Source organism: Marmota flaviventris, chromosome 9 (assembly GCF_047511675.1).
Source record: "Marmota flaviventris isolate mMarFla1 chromosome 9, mMarFla1.hap1, whole genome shotgun sequence".
Taxonomy (NCBI): Eukaryota; Metazoa; Chordata; class Mammalia; order Rodentia; family Sciuridae; genus Marmota; species Marmota flaviventris.
The window spans coordinates 6,949,059-6,964,174 of record NC_092506.1 but is presented as its reverse complement, the minus strand read 5'-3'; the positions used below and the strand labels follow the sequence as shown (position 1 = coordinate 6,964,174).

General features: G+C 41.5%; 1 pseudogene; it reads right to left on the bottom strand.

Annotated features, from left to right (window-relative positions):
- Positions 1-2,643: 2,643 nt before the first annotated feature.
- LOC114100145 (U6 spliceosomal RNA) lies at positions 2,644-2,742 on the bottom strand (annotated as a pseudogene).
- Between the last annotated feature and the right edge of the window lie 12,374 nt (positions 2,743-15,116).

The window sequence follows — 15,116 nt, the reverse complement described above, 5'->3', positions numbered from 1 at the left end:
CTGTGGCTGAGGCTGAGAATGGAGCAGCTAGGGTACACCCTGAAGGTCCTACCTCCCCCAAGCAGCTACCCAGCAGTGTAGTTGAAAGCAGGGATACTAAGATATCAGGAAGCAGGGCAGGTGACTAGGAGGCCTACTATATCACTGAACCAGACTGCTTGTGTTTGGAGCCAGATGCTGGTAAGGGGAGTTAGGAGAGCCTGTCTTGGGAGTGTTACAGAAGTGAGGAGAGGATTCTAGTGGAATTTGGAGGGACTGATAGACACAAAACAAAACAACAAGTGACTGTTTTAGTGTTTATCTATGTTCATATTCATGGTTAAAATAGATTACAAAATATATCTCAGAGCTTAGTGTGTGTATGAAGTACCTAGCGTACTGTAAAGACAAATACAAGTATTAGCTGTTATATTAATATTGTTGTTATTCCTGTTGTTAGTGCTATCATATGGGATGTTGTGTTTTCTGAGGATGTACTGAGCCACACGCTCTGAAATTCCACTCTTAACACTTATCCTCTAGGTTAACATTGCCTCCTAAAGCTCCTTCTTTAAATGCAGAGACATTAGAAGAAAAGCAAGTATTAGGCATGGTAATACACACCTGTAATCCTGGCTACTCAAGAGCTGCTCAAGAGGATAATAAGTTCAAAGCCAGTCTAGGCAATTTAACAAGGCTCTGTCTCAAAATAAAAATTTTAAAAGGGCTGGGGATATAGCCAAGTGTTAGAGCACTTGCCTACCATGTGGAAGGCCCTGGGGTCAATCCCCAATACTTAAAAAAAAAAAAAGCATTTTCACATTGGATTTTGAAAACACAACTACATACTATACATGTAAGGACACAAAAAAGGTTGAAATAAAGGATAAAAGGAAAGGAAAATGTACACCATGCACACACTAACCAAAAAAAGCTGATGTTGCTATTAATTTCCAAGAGAATAGACTGTAATCATGAAATATTACTAGAAATAAAAGGGACATTTTTAATGATGAGTCAATTCAACAGAAAAACATTCCTAAATTTATATGCATAAATTTATATATGCAAATATGTACACATTTATAACATAGCTTCCAAATATACAAAGTAAAAGTGACAGAACTGAAAAGAGAAAGAGGCAGTTTTAGTTAGAGATTTTAACACAGCTATCTCAATAACTGCTGGAACAAACAGACAAAAAAAATCAGTAAGGATTTTGAAGATTTAAACAGCATAATTAATCAATTTGATCTAATTGACCTATATAGGAATCTGTACCTAACAACTGCAGAAAACATTTTTGTGCACATATTATATGTTAGGCTACAAAGATAGTTATCAACAAATGTTAAAAGACTGAAATAATATAGAATACATTCTCTGACCCAGGATTAATTAGGAATTAAAACAAACAAACAACCAAAAAAAAAAACTAAATTCTAAACTATTTGAAGACATTGCTTCTAAATAACTCATAGGTAGAAGGAGAAATTATAATGGAGATTAGAAAATACTTTTAAATAAATGACTATGAAAACATGACACATCAAAACTTACAGAATATTGCTAAAGCAGTGTCCAGAGGGAAGCTGATACATCCACAGGCACATGCACATTTTGGAAAAGAAGAAAGACTGAGAAGTCATTGATCTAAGCTTCAATCTTAAGAAGCTAAAAGAAAAGAAAGTGAAACCCCAGGAAATTAGAAGGATAAGAGAAGAAAGTGATAGAGAAATTGATATGTAGAAAATAAATATATAGGGCTGGGGATGTGGCTCAAGCGGTAGCGCACTCGCCTGGCATGCATGCGGCCCGGGTTCGATCCTCAGCACCACATACAAACAAAGATGTTGTGTCCGCCGAAAACTAAAAAATAAATATTAAAAAGTTCTCTAAAAATAAATAAATAAATATATATATATATATGTATATAAAGAAAAAACAATAAGGTAAATTTTTGAAAATGTCAATAAAATTGATAAATTTCTAGCAAGACTAAGAGTACACATGGAAGAGAGAAAAAGCAGGATGTAGGGGGAAAATACTAATTATCTGTATTAGGAATGATATTGAGTATGTTGCTGAAGATGCTCAGACATTAAAAAAAAAAAAAAAAGGTAATAAGGGCTGGGGCTGTAACTCAGCGGTAGAGCACCTGCATTGCATGTGTGAGGCACTGGGTTGAGTCCTCAGCACCACATAAAAATAAAGATATTGTGTCCATCTACAACTAAAAATATTTTTAAAAAGGTAATAAGTGTATATGTGCCAAAGAACTTGGATAATTTAGATGAATTAGACAAACTCCTTGAAAAAATGAAACTTATCAAACCTGATAAGCAAGAAATAGAAAAGTCTGTGTGGTTTTATCATTTTTTTTATAAATTGATTATGGAATTTGAACCTTTCTAAAAATATCTATATACAGATAAATTCATAGGTGAATTCTTGAAAGACTTAAAGGAAAAATGCCTTTTTTTACTTTTTAAATGGACACATATATGTACATATTTATGTACATAATTATACTATACTATAGTATAATTTAATATGGTGTATATAATGTACAATAATCAAATCAAGGTAATTAGTATTTTCATCTTCTCAAACATTTGTCATCTCTGTGGGTTGGAAACCTTCAAGACTCTTCTAGTTATTTTGAAAAACATGAAATACTTCATGAATTAATGTGGCACAGAGGCCTTGCTAATCTTCTCTGTATTGTTCCAATTTTAGCATGTGTGCTGCTGAAGTGAGCACAATAGTACCATTCTTACACAAATCCTTCCAAAAAACAGAAATAGAAGGCACAGTTCTCATTCTAGTTTAGGAGGACAGCATAACCTTGATACAAAAATCTTTCAAGAAGAGATACAAGCAAAGACTGGGATGTGGCTTGGTGGTAGAGCCCTTGCCTGGCCTGTGCGAGGCCCTGGATTTGATCCTCAGTACTGAAAAAAAAATAAGAGAGAGCAATGAATTGTGGCAAGAACTACACAACAGTGTGAATGTACGTTGTGCCACTGAATTATACACTTAAGAATTGTTGAAATGGTAAATTTTAAATTTATGTATGTTTCACCACAAAAAAAAAAAATTGTCAAGAACATAAGAAAGGAAAAAAATACAATCTCTCATGAACATAGATGCAAATTATAAACCAAATATTGTCAAGTTGATAATATAATATAAAAGGATAGCATTTAATGAGCAAGCCTTCTTCCAAAATACAATGGTTTAACATTAGAAGATCAGTCACAGAGGTCAGTACAAAGGTTCATGCGTGTGATCCCAGCAACTCTGAAGGGTGAGGCAGGAAGATTGCAAGTTCAAGGCCATCCTCAGCAAGTCTCCAAATAAAAATTTAAAAAGGGCTGGGATGTAGCTTAGTGTGGTAAAGTGCCCCTGGGCTCAACCCCCAGTACCAAAAAAAGAAAGAAAGAAAAAGAAAATCGGTCAATGCAATGTGAAGGATAAGAGAAGAAAGTGATAGCAGAAATTGATATGTAGAAAATAAACATATGTAAAGAGAAAACAATAATGTAGATTTTTGAAGATGTCAATAAAATTGATAAATTCCTAGCATATAAACAGAGTAACAGGAAAATCCATATGATTATTTCAAAAAGGTAGAAAATAAAAATCAACACTCTGGCTGAATTAGGCATAGCAGGGAGCTTCATTAATCTGAGACAGTATATCTAGGAATATCTTCATTGAATTTTAAAAGCATCCCCTCAGTCAGGGGCAGTGTTGCATACCTGTAATCCCAGTGGCTCAGGAGGCTGAGGCAGGGGGATCGCAAGTTCAAAGCTAGCCTCAGAAATTTAGTGAGGTCCTAAGCAATTCTGCGAGACCCTGTCTTTAAATAAAATATAAAAAAGATGGCTGGGGATGTGACTAAGTGGTTAAGCATCCCCTGGGTTCAATTCCCTATACCAAAAAAAAAAAAAAAAGAGAGAGAGAGAGAGAGAGAGAGTTCAAAGCCAGCCTCAGCAATTTAGCAAGGCCCTGTCTCTAAGTATAAAAAAGGGATGGGGGTGTGGCTCAGTGGTTAAGTGCCCCTGTGTTCAATCCAAGGTACCCCTATCCCCCTCCCATGAAATAAAGCCAAGACTTTCCTTTGTCGCCATAGCTTTACTTCTGTTTTGTATAATTTCCCAGTGAGTGCAGTAAGGCGAGAAAAGGAACTGAAAGCATAAAGAATGGAAAGGGAAAATATCATTTTAGATTACAGGATTGTGTATGTAGTAAACCAAAGAACCTATAAACTATGAAGTTAATAAGTAAATTTATTTATTTACTTTTTAATTTGTTCTAATTAGTTATACATGACAGTAGAATGAATTTGATACTTTGTACAGAAATGGTACACAACTTCTCATTCCTCTGGCTGTACATGGTGCAGTCACACCAGTAGTGTAATCAAACATGTTATAGGGTGGTAATGTCTGCCAGTAAATTTAGCAAGGTATTTTAGTAATTTATACAATTAAAGAGTAGGTGCTATAGGTGTTGTAGCTCAGTGGTAGAACACTTGACTGGCATACACAAGGCCCTAGGTTCAGTCCCCAGCACTGCAAAAATAATAATAAACAAACATACCTGGACACAAGGTAAATATATAGAAATATATTGTTTCTGTGTATCAGTATGATTGTAAAATTTTAAAATATGCCATTTAAAGAAAATTTTAAAAGAAAAAGAATTTTTAAAATAGCAAAAAAAAAAGATCATCAAATATCTAGAATAAATCTAACAAAAGCTATGTAAGACCTTTAGACAGAAAACTACAAAACATTACTAAGAAAAATTGAATTACTTAAAAATTAGAAGATATTCCATGTTCATTGTTTATAAGATTTAATATTTCAAAGATATCTGTTTTTTTTTTCTGTTTTTTATCTACACATTTAATATAATTTCAATCAAAATCCCAACTTAAGGGGCTGGGGCTATAGTTCAATGGCAGAGCACTTGCTAGCATGTGTGAGGCACTGGTTTGATCCTCAGCACCAAATAAAAAATAAATTAATAAAAAAAGATCTTGTGTGTTCATCTACAACTAAAAAATATTTTTTTAAAAAATCCCAACTTAAAGGGGCTGAGGTTGTGGCTCAGCAGTAGAGTGCTCGCCTAGCACTTGCAAGGCCCTGGGTTCGATCCTCAGCACCACATTAAAATAAATAAAGGTATTGTGTCCAATTACAACTAAAAATTAAATATTAAAAAAATCCCAACTTAAAATCAGCATACAGGCTAGGATTGTGGTAGAGCACTTGCCTAGTACATGTGAGGCACTGGGTTTGATCCTCAGTACCACATTAAAATGAAAGTATTGTGTCCATTTACAACTAAAAATATTTACCAAAAAAAAAATCAGTATATTACTATAGTGATAATAGCCACATCAATGTTTAGAGCAGCTCAATTCACAATATCTAAGCTATGGAACCAAGCTAGGTGCTCTTCAACAGATGAATGGATAAAGAAAATGTGGTATATATACACAATGTAATATATTACTCAGCCATAAGAAAAATGAAATTATGGCATTTGCTGGTAAATGGATGGAACTGAGGCTATCATGCTAAATGAAATAAGCCAATCTCAAAAAACCAAAGGCTGAATGTTTTCTCTGATATTCAGATGCTAACACATAATAAGGGGTGGGTGGAGCAAGAAGAAGTTCATTGGACAAAGGGGAATGAAGGGAAGGGAGGGGGATGAGAATAGGAAAGACAGTAGAATGAATGAATTTGATATAACACTGGTCATGTATTCGTATATAATTTGTTTATATACGAATACATGACCAGTGTAACTCCACATCGTGTCCAACCACAGAATGAGAAGTTATGTTCTATGTATGATATGTTAAAATACACTCTACTGGGGATGGTGGTGTTGCTCAGTGGTAGAGCACTTGCCACGTGTGAGGCATTGGGCTCAATCCTTAGCACCAATATAGAAAAAAAATAAAGGTATTGTGTCTATTTACCAAAAAACACTCTATAGTCCTGTATAACCAATAAATAAATAAATTTTAAAATAGACAAGTAGAGAGGGGAAAATAAAATCCCAGTAAGTTTTTTTGGGATAGAAATTAACCAGCTGAATTGATGTGGAAATGTAAAGGACTTATAATAGCCAAAATGATTTTGAAAAAGAACAACAAAGTTGGAGACTTTACATTATCTGAGTCCAAAGCTTGCATATCAGTTTACCATATGCAAGACTATAAGAGAGAATGTCATAAGAATAGACATAAAAATATATGAACAGGAATTTGGTTGCCATTTGGGTATATTCATATACACATGAATGGATAGAAACATGTAGGAATATATATGTGAAAATATATATAGATATTCAAATTTAAAAAATAAAGTTTAAAAAACTGAGCACAAACCAAAAAAATAAAAAAGAATACACTTATAGATCAGTGGAACAGAAGTGATCACACTTATACGGTTAGTTGAATTTCTATCAGCATGTGCACCAAAGCAATTTAATAGTGAAAAGAAAGTCTTTTTAACAGATAGTGCTAAAATATCTGGCTGATATCCAGCAAAAATGAACCACAGGGCTGGGGTTGTGACTCAATGGTAGAGTACTTGCCTAGCGTACATGAGGCACTGGGTTCGTTCCCCAGCACCACATTAAAAACAAACAAACAAAAAAACCTCAATAAACAAAATGAAAGTACTGTGTCCATCTACAATTAAAAAAAATCAAAATGAACCACAATCTGTACCTCACACTATATACAAAATTAATTGAAAATGGACCCCACTTGGCTGGGGATATAAGTTAGTAGTAGAGTGCTTACCTAGCAGGCACAAGGCCCTCAGTTCAGTCCCAGTGCTGAAAACAACAACAAAAACATAGACCTAAATGTAAAAGGTAAAACTTAAAACTGTAAAAGTTCTAGAATAATAATAAATAGAATGTCTTCAGGACCTTGGGATAGTCAGATTCCTTCAATAGGACATAGGAGCTGGGGGTGTAGCTCTGGTAAGAATGGGTACCTAGTGTACTCAAGGCCCAGGATTTGACTCCCCACCACTAAAAAGGAAAAAGAAAATAGGACACAAAAAGACTTAACTGTCAGGAGCTGCCACATAGGAGTGAGCATGGACCCTTAGCCTTGAGCCATGGAGGTGTGAGACTGTCCCTGGAAACAGGTAGATCTCATCTCCACTCAGCAGGGGAATGAAATTCTGAGAGTGGGTGTCACCCAATGAGACTGAGCTACACCCCTCTGAAACCCAATCCCTTGCCTCATTGGGGTGGAATTTTCTCCAGTGTCTTCCCTCAATAAATAGGGCTTCAAGCATGTGCTCCCCCCCTTTTTTGCTAGACTCCCTTGCCTCCTTATGGGAGCTGGGGCAGAAGAGCCATCACTGAACCCCAAGAAAAAGGTACTTTCTGTGTCTGTGTGATTATTTCGTGCCAATCCAATTCACAAGTAGTGACCTGACTAATTTAGAGTTTCATGGCACTTAACCATAAAAGGTGTAACCAGACATGGTGGCACAGTCTACTGTAATTCCAGCAACTTGGGAAGCTGAGGCAGGAGAATCACAAGTTCAAGGAAAGTTCAAGGCCAGCCTTGGCAGCTTAATGAGATCCTGTCTCCAAAAGAAACAAGGGGGGGTTTAGAAAAGATGTTCTAATTTTAAAAGAGAAGGGCAAGAGAGGAGCAAAAGCCTGAGATAGGCACTTTACAAAAGAAGACATGCAGATGGCTGATAACAAAATACTGTCCCATATCATTCCTTAAGAGGTATCACACCTGTACTAACATGGCAAAAGTAAACAGGTGGTACAACTGGAATGTTCAGACAATGTTGGTGAAAGTGTAAGTCGGTTCAACTGTCTTGAAAAAATGGCAGTATCTACAAAAGCATTTTAAATGTATGCCTGCCCCGTTACAAAGTGATTCTCCTACCCAGCAGAAATAAGGCCTTCGGTATCTCAAAAGAAATATGCAGAACCAGGTGTCATGGTGCATGCCTGTAATCCCAGCAGCTCAGAAGGCTGAGGCAGGAGGATTGGTAGTTCAAAGCCAGCTTCAGCAAAAGCGAAGCACTAAGCAACTCAGAAAGACCTTGTTTCTAAATAAAATACAAAATAGGGCTGGAGATGTGGCTCAGTGGTCTAGTGAACCTGCATTCAATCTTTAGTACCCCCCCCCCACCAAAAAAAAGAAATATTCAGAAGTATTCATGGCAATTTTATTCATGATATGTGGGGAGCCATTCTCGCATGTGATTGGGCACCTCCCTGATTGGGTGTGAGGCGTTCTGGCCAAACTGTATTGGAGCTAATCCCCACCCTCCCCAGGTGCTAGAGCCTGTCCATGTGGGGGTATGACTGACCATTGACCCTGAGACCAATCACTGACCCTGACCTTGGAATGCTGCCCCCCTCGACCTTCACTGGATGGAATTTTCCCCTGAATTTCTTGTTCCCCAACAAAAGGCCACTCCCTGGCGTGCTCTGTCTCTCTCTCTCCTGTTAGTCCTGAGTAAGGCTTGCTGCCCCACCGGGTGGTTCGAGGTAAGAGCTAGAGGGAGGGCCGTCTCGGACCTGGTCAAAAAAAGGTAATTGAGTCTTGTGTGTTTACTTTGATCTCACTAGTTAACTTCTATGCTACAAACCTCTTTTATGAAACCAGCGTGCTGGTCGCGCAGTGAATATAATAGTCAAAAACTTGAAATAATCCAGATGCCCATTCCCAGTAGAATGGGTACAGAAATTATGATATGATCACATAAGGGAATATGACACAGTAATTAAAACAGCCACCGCTCTATTCAGCAATAGGTGGATCTCACTCGAGAACAGGGCCACAAGAAGGCATGGAATAATAACATTTATGTAAAGTTCAAGATTATAGAGAATTAATCTATCATGGTAGAAGTCAGAATAGTCATTAGCTCTGGGTTGGGGAGTAACTGACTAGGTTGTAGATAAGAGGTAGCCTTTTGGAGTATAGAAATAGCTGAATATCTGGATTTAAATGGTGGTTTCACAAGGGTATACATATGTAAAGATTAACTGTGCTTTACATTTAAGATTTGTACACTTTATATCTCAATTTTAAAAAATAAAAAGGAGCCAAGTGCAGTGGTGCACACCTGTAATCCCAGCCACTCAGGAGGCTGAGTCAGAAAAATCACAAGTTCAAGGCCAGCAAGGCATGTAGCTCAGTGATATAGCACCCAGGTTCAATTACCAGTACTGAAAAAAAAATTTAATAAATAATAAAAAGGAAGGGCGGGGTTGTGGCTCAGCGATAGAGTGCTTGCCTACCATGTGTGAGGCCTTGAGTTCAATCCTCAGCACCACATAAAAATAAATAAATATAATAAAGGTATTGTGTCCAACTATAATTAAAAAATAATAATTGGGCTGGGGTTGTGGCTCAGCGGTTGAGCATGCAACTAGCAGATGCGAGGCCCTCAGCATCACATAAAAATAAATAAAACTAAGGTATTGTGTCCAACTACAACTAAAAAACAAATATTTATTTAAAAAAAATAAAAATAGTAATAATAATAATAAAAAAAAGGAGACAGATAACCCCATAATTGGTGACCTCAGGGTCAGTTCCTTCATGGGCTAAAGCCAGAGGAGGGGACAGGTGTGGTTGTCTCTGTGTGTGGAGGAGAAATTACTAGACCAGCCACAGATGTGCCATTGTTAGGCAGGCCCTGGCCTGTTTTGGGACCCATAGATCATTGATCCCCATCATAGGCGTCTCCAAAGCATGCCAAAATCAATGAGAGGAGAGTGAGGAGGTCTGTAGGGGCAGGTGCCCATTTGTGGGTGAGCAGTGCTTAAAGGAAGGGCAGCTTCATTGATGAAGGCTCTTCCCTTCTCCTTGGCATCATTTGGCACAGTGGTGTGGATATATTCAATTAAGTGCACATGGAAAAGAAATACACACACACACACAAATACACACACACACAAACACACATTGAATAGCTTAAAGCAAGAATGAACTGATAGAACTGGAGTTGTGGCTCAGCAGTAGAGCATTCACCTAGCACATGCAAGGTGCTGGGCTCAATCCTCAGCACTACATAAAAATAAATAAGATAAAGGTATTGTGCCCAACTACAACTAAAAAATAAATTTAAAAAAATGAACTGATAGCTTGATGCTTCCTGGATCTTTTCACTTGGAGAAATGTTTGTGCCTGAAGTCTCTTGCCTCTTGATAGCAAAAGTAGTGATTGGGATGGTTTTGGCAGCCCTCAACAGGTAAGGTGGGAACTTATTTCTTATGCCCAGGTGAAGGGTCCCTGAAGTACCAGCAGGGAAAGGGGTAGGTCTAGGAATCAAGAAACTGAGTTCAAATATAACCCTGTTACTTTGCAGCTCTGTGCCCTTGGACAAATTACTTCACTTCTCTGTTAGACTCATCTTTAAATGGGGCGGGGAGGGTGTCTTTTTGGTTTCCAGAGCTGCCTCCCTCATTTTACCCACACCGAATTCTCAATTTTATGGCAGCATGGAGAAATTCATCTGGCTACATGACACCTATACAGGGAATGAAGACTACACCAGGATGGGCTGTGAGAGGCAGGCCAGATGCATGGGCGAGTGGCCTCCTCAGCAACCTATTCCTCCTTTGAGGAGATTCCCCCCCGCCCCAGTTCCTCCCAGGCCAGGCTGAGTCTTCAAAGGAAAATCTGCAGAAGCTCCATGAGCAGGACAACTAACCGTAACCCTAATTAAGAATCTGCCAAAATGAAGCAGGAGCTAGAAGCATGAGTGCCACCTCCTCCTCCTTCTGGTGGCCAAGCCCCAGCCCCACTCTTCCCAGAACTCCATGATTTCTTTTTTTTTTTTTTTTAATATTTATTTTTTAATTCTCGGTGGACACAACATCTTTGTCTGTATGTGGTGCTGAGGATCGAACCCGGGCCGCACGCATGCCAGGCGAGCGCGCTACTGCTTGAGCCACATCCCCAGCCCACTCCATGATTTCTTACCTATGCCCCTATGAAAGTTCCTCTGGCCCCAGGACTGCTGAGGGGAAGATGGGCAGGGCAGTGGAGCCCAACAGGGCCCCAGAGCTGCCTACACTCCTACAAGAAGTCCCTGGCCATCTTTAAGATAGTTTGCAATGCATGAATTCTGCAACACTGGCAATCCACCCAGCCTGCATCAAGACCACAACTTTGTGGTTTTGGAACACTGCTGGGATGTGAGTCAGGCCAGAATACTATGGTCACCTTCTGGGTGGAGTTTTCAAGCTAAAGAAGACTACCACTAGGCTCAAGCCCCTATCTCATGATTGGGGATGGGCAATTCAAGCACCCACCCCAGCATCTCATCTTCCTTTTGTGTGCCCCAGCTGAGTGTCAGAGGGAAGAACAGGAAAGAGCTCATGGGGCTTCTGAAGTATATCACGAGGCTTGCAGATGAAGCCTCATTACTGGTATGTTAGGGCTCAAGGTGACCCTGGAGCCCCTCTCTGGATTCAACCCAAGTCCTCAAGCCTATGGCAAGGTTGGCTGTGGGAGGGAAGCCATGGACAGACTGGGCTGGGTTGCAAGGAGATTTGCCACCCTAGGGGCCTGTGTTCCTATTCTGGTAACCTAGGTAAGCATCTTGTCTGGCTCACTGGCTCATCTGGTGGATGCCTTCTTTGAGCATGAGAGGACCTTCCTGTTGGAATACCATACCTGCATCTGAGATGCCTATCTCTGGGCAGACTGTGTCATGCCTATCCACAGTGGACACAGGGTCAGGGGGCCCTGGACACCTGCCTTCTCCTAGTAGTTTCACTCCTTGGGGGAAAGGAGAGCAGGGAACACCATGGCATCTGTCCATCGTGATGAATACCAAGGGTGAGGCTTGATGTTCCAACGTAGAGGCTCTGATGGCAGGTTGTTCCCCAACAGGCCCAGCAGATTATTATATCCTTTTCAGCTGCACTGAGCAGCCTGGGAACACAGGAAGTCAATCAACTAAAGATTTGAGGAATCGTAACCTCTCTTGCCCTGTCTATGCCTGTAAACTGTGTGTCCATTGAAAGGTCACTCTGTAGAAGGCTGCTGTTAGCTCTAGGTAGGAGGTACACAAGTTCCCACAGAGGATTGGTTGGAAGAGAAAGGGGAGACTCCCAAGGAGGGGCTGAGGGCAGAGAGGCTTTGAACTGCACCAGACCCCTGTCCTAAGTCCTCCCCATCACCTAGAAGCTTGCCCAAATTGGCAGAGCTCTTTGAACAACTGAGGGCGAATACTGCCTTGTATGCTCAAAGGCTTCCACAATGAGCCTCTGTCAGGAAGAGGAGTCCTGGGAGAGGGCAAAGCTGCAGGGCCAATTTGAAACATTAGTGATAGGTGGGCCTGGTGGCACTCTGGACTCCCACTAGACTAGTGTAATGAGATGTGGAATGAAAGCAAGGATCCATCCTCAAGGGTGTGTGAGAGATGAGGGAAGGGTAGGAAGTCGGCTTGGTAAGGCACAAGGATGTGCCACGTGCCTCTGGCAGGCTACCATGAGCCACTAACATCCTGCCTAGATACATTTCCTGAACTCTTCTCCAAGGAAGTCACTGGAGTATGTCAACCTTTCTTCTTTTGGACTTCATCTCTTCCCCACCTGAGGCCTGCACAGGGGCCCTCCCCATTTCAGAACCTACCCAAGATACAAAGCCTCTAAACTTTTTTCTTTTAATACTTTTAGTTGTAGATGGAAACAATACCTTTATTTTGATTATTTTTATGTGGTGCTGGGATTGAACCCAGGGCCTCATGCATGCTGGGCAAGGGCTGTACCACTGAGCTACCACCCCAGACCCTTAAACTTAACTTTCAAGCCTTTTGTGATCAGGCCACTGCTGCCTTTCCCAGCTTTGTCCAACATGCCCGCCCCCCCAACCTATGGTCCTCTGACACATACCAAGCTTGCACATCTGCAGAGCCTTTGCCTCTGTCTGGCTAACTCCATTGCAAAGGCCCAGATCAGAGACCACTTCCACTCTGAAGTCTTCCCTGGCTGGCTCCCTTGAGCATCAGGGCTTTCTGACCTGTAGTGGTTACCAAGTGAGTCTCTGCTGGATATTTTGAGGAAGAGGGGGTCTCCCACACCTTAGCTGCCCTTTTGGAGAACTTGCTTCCCAGTCCCCACCAACCTGATGTACAAGTTGGAGGGCCAGGTGGCCTGTCAGACATGCTAAGATATTACATATTCATGGACAGTCTAGGTCAGGCGCGGCCCCAAGGCACCCTCAGAGCTGGAAGTCAGTGCGGGGAGGGTGGGCAGGCAAAGGCTGTGAGCAGTGGTTACCCTGTGACTGGTGGCTGTAGGACCTATTGTACCAGCAGCTACAGGCAACCATGAGAATGCCAGTAAGGATTTGGATAAAGCATGCACCAGGAACTGGGAGACGGCCAGCTGAGAACCACCAGCAGCTGTGTTGCCAGTGATTTGACTGCCTGACTCTGCCAAGCAGAGTGATCCCCACAGCCCATAGTCCCCAAACTGCTACCCAGCTACACTGCCTATTCCCAATCCTCCTCCGCCTTGCAAGAGCTTGTGGACTTCAGATCCTTCTGGGTCTCCTCTTTCCACAAAAACTTCATGGAGTTGGTAAGAGCTGGAACTCAAACATGCGAAGGTGAGAGCCCCCAGCTTCTCCCAAGTGTGTGCCTGTGTTGGGCAGGGGGGTCAGGTGGCCTGTTAGCAGCCCCATCTTGGGCCAGGACTCATCCCTGTAGAAAGGGCCCAAAAGCTGAGGTGTGGAAAGGAAAGCTCCCAGCCTAAGGAAGGAGTAGGGAAATTAAAGGATCTCTCCTTTGCAGGTCAGCACCCTACTCCTCCAGAAAACCCTTGTTCTGGAGATTCAGCAGCCAGACCCTGCCCTGGGACCTTAAATAATAAGGGCCTCAATCCCTCCTCCCCTAAAAATGGTCACCCAGCCATAGCCTCATCCTGAATCCAACTTTCCCATCATTGAAGTTCATTAGACACTGTTGCCCCACCTCCGTTCTTAATAAAGAGCCTGACTTTGCAATAAGGGGACCTACTTGTCTTTGCTTCTCACAGCTCAAGGCACACCTTAGGACAGGGCAGGATGGTATCAGGCTCTTCAAAGGAACCTGTAAGACCCAGAACAGCCAAGGTTTGCCTCACAAATCCTAGGAAAGACCATACTTCAGACCAATCATATTTTCTTGACCAAGAAAATGTAACCACATTTCCAGCCTCCCTCCGAGAACTTGCAAAGTTAAGGAATGGCATTAACTCCAGAATTTTCCTTCTCTCACTCCAGCCAATTAGGGTATTATTACTATTATTATTATTGGTCCTGGGGATTTGACAGTTCTATGCCACTGAGCTACCCCCAGCCCCTTTTGGGGTCTCCCAAAGTTGTCAAGAGTATAGGCACATGCCACTGCCCCCAGCTAGATTGGGGTAGTTTTAAACTTCATATTACCTCAATTCACTCTGCCCTGGGCCAGGCTTCTTAGCTATTTGTGCCTGTTAGGCAGTGAAAGCCCAAAGTGTAGGCTGGAAAGAGCCCACAACAATGCTGGCAAGAGGCCAAGGACCTTGGGTTATATACAGAGAGGTGGGGCTACAGACACCTGAGTCTGAAGTCCTGGGCTCCACCTGGCTGGCCCCACCCTGCATGGACTCCAGCCAAATCTACAGAAGGCCAAAGGCTTAACTTAGCTTTCTGACTCAAAACAGCCACTCAACACAGCACTCATAAATTATGTTAATCAGCCATCCTAAGGATGAGGCGAGAGAGGAAAGATAACCCAAGAGAACTTTGAGCGTGGACAAAGTAGTTCAACAGAGCACTTGTAACCTGCACTGCAACCCACACCAGACCAGGGACACTCCACCTCAATAAGGCTCCAGGGGCAACTAATTCTGGTGTGAAGCTATTTCTGTTAGTGTCCCTGCATTAATAGCAGACACACCATGGGCTCTGCCACCCACCTGGTAACAATTGCAACATTAAGAGCACCAACTATTAGAAGGGAGTCTTGGAAAGTCATCAGGAAGACAAGGGGGTGGGGTGCAGAGGAGAGAGGCTGTTCCTTTCAGTACACCCCCCTGCCAAGTTCCGCCAAGCCTCAACTAAAACAAACACG